The following is a 6,000-nucleotide window of genomic DNA, read 5'->3' as shown; positions in this document are numbered from 1 at the left end:
CGAATTTCCACAGCCAGGTGCCGCACACGGTGTCGGCCCCGGGGCCATCGCGGGAGCTTCGACATGATGAACAAACGAGAATCTGTGCTCCACCCTGGGAAGGCGAAATGACGGATAAGAGCAACATCTGATGGGGACCAGAAGTCCCAGAAACAAAAACAAGAAAACACCGGGGAGGAGGGGAGGGACTTTGCTGAGGGGGGTCCCCCTCTTTTAGCATTCGCCCAGTACTTCCTTCTCCCTTCCAGCTGACTGTTGAGTCACTGCCCGGTTTAGATCAAGCAGTTGCCTCCAAAACATGCATCCTAATGAAAATTTAGACTCCGCTCGAGGTCCAGCCTTACAATTTTTAGGTGAAATGTGAGGCTTCTGAGTCACAGTGCCATACCTATTTATGCACATGGGGAGCTGGGCTGAATCTTGATCATGGTGATTGGTCAACATTACCCCAAATAATTGGTCATGTGTATGTGTTTGGGAGCACCTGATATGTACACACATTTTCTCAGAAATGAAAAAAATCTTTCTCTGAAGTAGTTTCTCTGTGTAGAAAACATAGGCTCAACTAATGCTTCTTACATCCCTGAAATTTAAAATATTACTAACTCAGAGTAACTGAGGCCCTGGGAGACAGTCCTTTTTAAATTAAGAAAAAATAATAAAAACGATACTTATGAGAAATTAGTAAAGAATTTGAGCTCTGTGGACCCTCAGACTGGAGGAAGGGAGAGAAGACCAATCCAGGATCTTCCAGAGAGTTAGCTTTGTAGTTCTCATCTCTTAAGTATGCTTCCAAGTGGTGGTGTAATTGCAAGGTGACTCATTCAATGTTTTTATTCACCTGAGACAGACCTGAGTTCTAGCTAAGATTCATAGGGCACTGTCACTGTATCCCACAGAGCCTGAATTACTAGATAGTCAACACCTTCAGAGGTCTTTTTTTGTATATTAATTTTATACAACCTTATTAAAATTATGCTTATTGTTTATATAAAATTTAATTTTGGCAGAATCATTTATAATAACTTATTAGGCCTATAGCAGCATTGGGGACAACTTCTGAGTAAAGTGTATGATTTTCATCAAGGAAACAATCACTTAGGGGTAGCTACATATAAGACTTACACTTCGTTAACAGAAGTAAAAGGATGAAAGGTGAAAGAAACTGGACCTGATTGCTGTCTAAACTCTCTATGTATAGCCCAGTTTTTCTATTTTTTATGTGACTTAAGATTGGTCTTACTAAAACTGAATTTATGAAGTTCATATGCACTTTGATCACACCCTCCCACCTTCTCTCCACCCTTCTGATTCCAGTTAGTCTCTCAAGACTCGGCTCATTTGGGACATCATCAGGGGAGCCTTTCCTGACTTCCAGCCTCCTAGCCCTCGTGGTGAGTATTGTTAATGTTCAACTTGCTAAGACTCCTTCTTTAAGTCATCAGAGAGGAACCTCTAGACCCCTTGGCCCAGCTGATTTCCTTTCCCCATTTTTACCCTCCTCCTGGAAAAGACTGAGTTGGATTTAGGAATAAAGGTCGAAGTTGTCTTTTAGGAAAAGGAAATGGACTGTATATTCAGGCATTCAATTCATTTAGTTTTGGGTCTGTACTATTTTAACAGGTCTTTTCTATGACCGAGCCTGTGCTAGGTTCCCAGTGAGATGTAATTTCTTGTCCTAGAGACAGTCAAGCAAATGCTTTCAGGTATGTTGCCCTCTATCAGGGATGTTGGAAAATCTATTACAGTGCAGATAGTTGAACGAATTGACCTCTAAGGATTTTCCAACGGTAAGATGTCTGTGAATGGTGTACATATGAGGCACCCAGCTAGTGTATACTTCTCTGAGGCAGGATCTGTGTATTGTTCATCTAAACCAGTATTTTTCAGATTGTGAGTCGTGACCCATTTGTGAGTCACGAAATCAATGTACTGGTCTATAATTATTATTTCAAAAAACAATGTGAAAAGATGAAAAAACAGATAATCTCCAAGTAAATCACCAAGTAATTATTGTGAAAGTTTTGTGTCAGTGACAGATACATATTTATGCTTTACAATGTGAAATATATTTCTTCCTTTGGCCATTCTCAAAAAAGTTTGAAAGATACTCATTTAGACAGTCCTGACTGACAAAAAGGCAACTCAAGACGTAGGTGTTAGATATCTAAATGACAAATCATTAGTACTGTTCAAGACAGTGTCTTAATTGTAAAATTTAGGAGCTACTAGATTAAAAAAAGCTAAGACAGTATGGGTGTTTATAATAAAACTTAAAACCAAATTTTCACAGAAGTGTTTGTAAAACTTCTATCAAGGTTCAAGTGTGGTATTTCGACCTGGTACTTAGCAACAGCAACATTATTCAATTTATTAAATTTCTGTTAGGAAGAAGTAGTTTTCAGGATCCCAGGTATCCCTAGGGAGAGAGAGATTGATGTTTACACTTCTAGCTTCATTCTTAGCTTTTCTTTGGGGTTCTAAAACTGGCAAGGTGGGCTTGGGAGAATTCAGGAAAGAATACAGTTCTGGAAGTCAGGTTACTTAGCCTGTTGACCTTGGGCAGATCATTTAACTTTGCTGCCCGCAGTCATTTCATCTTTTAAGTGGGGATAATGACACCGACCTACCTGCCTCATAGAATTGATATGTGAGTCAGATGAGATAACAAATATTTGAAAAATACTATGTTGAAAGATTTCAAAATGTAATTTAAATCCTCCATCATTTCAAAAAGGATTTGAGGCAACTAAGTGCAAGGATATGAGGCAGTTTTTTTATTATTATTTCTGATCTGTGGACTCCGTAGTCATTTTTTGACCCCAACTCTGTCACTGAACTGTGTTCCTGTGTCTCTCTAGGCAGACAGCTCTGAACATTGTGCTTCATATTGGTCTTCCATGCGCGGGGAGTTACCAATACCTGTGTAATAGGGTGAAGGGCAGTTTCACCTGCTGTTCCATGCATGTCTCTCCAGTGGTTGCTTATTTCCCCTCTTCTGCAAACATTCCTTTCATGCCATGAGCATTCAGTACACTCCTATAAGCGGGGTAGGAGTGTTCACCAGGTGGATCGAAGTGCAGGCAGGACTCCTGTGTTGCCACAGGAGCCTCTACGCTCAGAAGTGAACAGGTAGAGATATTCGCCTCCTCTCACCTGAAAACGGTCCTTTTCTCAGTAGCCATCCCATGCTGTTCCTGGGACCCATTTGGCATAAATCACAGTGTCTCAGGAAATATTCTGAAGGAACTGAAATAAACCAAGGAAACTAGATTGTTCTTTTTCTCATCACACAGCTGGGATAGACTGCTCGGAGTAGCTTGTACTTGCTGCACTGACTTTGATGGTAGGTCACACTGAAAAAGTAAATAAATGTAACCCTCAGCTATGTGCACAAAGATATTCATCGAAGCACTGTGTGTAAGAGCAAACAGAATGTGGTCACCACCGTGTGCTGATACGGAGTAGTATCAAGATGTGCTATTAAGTGGAAAATGCACGTAACAAAACAGCGTGCATAATATTTGGTAAATAAATCGATAGATATGCATACATTTTTCTCTGGTAGGACAAAAACGCATACAGAGTGATCTACTTTTGGGCAGAAGGACCGCAGTGGTGAAGAGGGAGGTTCTTATTTTTCCTATTTGATACTTTTCTCCATCACTCCTTGGCCTTTTGGCTAAGATCAAGTGTAGTATATGTGATACTCTTCCTCAGTGTTTGCATTTTCTAACTATATATATTTTAAGTGTCGACATGTTATTTGAATTTTGCTTTTTTTGTATGAATAAATCTTACGTTTTTAAAGCACTCACGTTTGAGTACACTCAAAAATCATCGAAATATTCATGAGAATTTAATCATAATAAGAAACATACCAGATAAAACAGTGATGTGAATAATTAATTGACATTAAAATATATTTGTTTTTAAAAAATCTCCTGCTTTCCATTACTTGCACCTCCTGTGTCCTCAGACAGCTAACTGCATATAAACACCCCATCTCATTTGGTTAAATTCATCTGGGGAATAAAGGGCAAAAGACATTTCTATTTATTAACTTTGAAAAGTAGATAAATAATTAATAGCCCCTGGAGTCCCTGCATAGCAGATAACAGGCCCTTTGGGCAGTCTTCCTTATTCTCAGTGTCATATATGCCATTCATCCTCCCGGCATTGTGATAAATCATAAGTAACAATGGTAAAACACAACTGTGATTCTTGACAAATTCAAATCGTTATGAGAAAATGTTTTCTGAATATGTATACATAGCCTATGTAGAAGAAATGGTCTAATGGCTAGACTTTGAAAAATTTGCAAGATTGTAGTAGGTAACTATTCAAAAAGTTTAAAAAACTGTTGAGAGGATTCTTGGGTTTTTTCAGTTCATTATTTTCATTTTAAAATTATGCTCTTTACTAAATAATACTAAATGTGTATGCAAATGTGAAACATTATAATAGCCTAAATTAAAAACAAAGTTGGTTGCATGAGCCAAGTGCCAGTCATTCACAGCAAAAGAGCAAACAGTGGCTCTTAGCTTCCTTCTGTGGCTTGCGGAGCCGAGCTTGGCTAAATCAGGACTGACAGTTTTAGAGATTTGCCGGTTCCTTTACTACTAACGGGGTTTGTATCTTCACACCTAAGAGCAGCCTTCCTATATATATTTCTGAAATATAAGGATGTCTGCTTTCCCACTATACCTCTGACCCCTTATCTCAGCATATCTTTGTCTCTATCCCCAAATTATTGACAAATATTAAGGAAATAGATAGACATAGATGTGTTGGGAGGTTTAGCCACAGAGTTTCAACAACACTGTTCTTTTCCTTTCGTTTCCAAGCCTCCACTCTTTCCATTCTTACCTTTTCTTTCTGGCGGTGGGGCATGTCCATGACGGGGCTTTCGTAACAATAAAGTGATACTATGAACGAACCCTCACCAGGCATTGTTTTTGAACTTTGTCTTTTTTTGTGTGTATGTGAAATCTTGGGCCCTCACTTTTGAAGCCCTCATTGCTTCATCAGCCTAATTAGTAGTGGATAAGTGAGTCCATGCAGGACAGTAAAAAGTTTTTCTTCCTCTAGAGGCTACCACAGGGAGTGCCTGAAAGCTCCTTATCAAAGATATAGTCCTTTTCTCCAAGAAATCCTTGCTGAAATGCAGCATTTTGCCTTAAAGAGATAACACTGAGCTAGATGTAACCTGGAGATTACAAGTTATGTCTTGAAATGGTGAATGAGAGCCAGAAGGAATGAATGAATTTTCTTTCCCTGTGAACTAGGAAAGCTCAAACCTGGAAGCCTTTGTGGGAGACATAGTAAGTCGGGAGGCCCTGGCCAGGTTGTTTTGCAACCACTTATATCTGATTAATGAGGGTTTCTAAACTGTGTAAGCCCATATTAGCCTAGGGTCCTGGAATAAGAAAAAGGCAGACTTAATTTATATAGGAATTCATACTTAACATTCATACCAGTAGCAGCTCCAGCCAGGTCACCTGGCAAGGGAAGCCACAGATAGCTAAGATGATGCTAGATAGTATAAGTTTAATGTCCGGGGATAAGACAGGAAGGGTCAGTTCAGGGGGGCTCTAGGAGCTTCCATTAGGAGTCTAGTAGAGGCAGCCAAGCTGCTTAGCGTCCTCACATTGGCATATACCCCAGAGAATATGGGTAAATGATTGCCCTGCCACATCCAGGTCCCTAGGACATGTTTCTTTTTTAACTGCTCTGAGAGGAGGCACACTTCGTCTCCTGTGCTGATCAGTGTGCAGATGTGGTGTGGGTTGCCCTTGTTTCAGATACTGGGCTCGATAATGGAGGAATGGCCAAGATGACTTCTCAAGGGACGTGGAGCCTAAGCCTTCAGTGTTATGGTTTCCGTTGTTAGGAGGGGTAGAAGAGAGGAGTCATAAACAGCTAAAAAACATAAAGCTTAGGTTTCGCTCTAGCTTTAAAAAGGTTTTATTATGCAGGATTTTAAACGTACTCAACGGC

The 6,000-nt window shown here is 39.9% G+C and overlaps 1 protein-coding gene across 1 annotated transcript in view; it reads left to right on the top strand.

The window, feature by feature from the left end:
* Positions 1-6: 6 nt before the first annotated feature.
* CNIH3 (cornichon family AMPA receptor auxiliary protein 3) overlaps positions 7-6,000 on the top strand; it is a 171,682-nt gene continuing 165,688 nt past the window's right edge. Inside the window, exon 1 of the mRNA XM_023531012.1 lies at positions 7-1,394. The gene's annotated coding sequence lies outside the window, so the exon portion shown is untranslated. The remainder of the gene's footprint in view (positions 1,395-6,000) is intronic.

Source organism: Pteropus vampyrus, unplaced genomic scaffold, assembly GCF_000151845.1.
Source record: "Pteropus vampyrus isolate Shadow unplaced genomic scaffold, Pvam_2.0 Scaffold60, whole genome shotgun sequence".
NCBI classification, from domain to species: Eukaryota; Metazoa; Chordata; class Mammalia; order Chiroptera; family Pteropodidae; genus Pteropus; species Pteropus vampyrus.
Note: the sequence above shows the minus strand (reverse complement) of the source record. Positions and strands in the feature narration are given on the sequence as shown.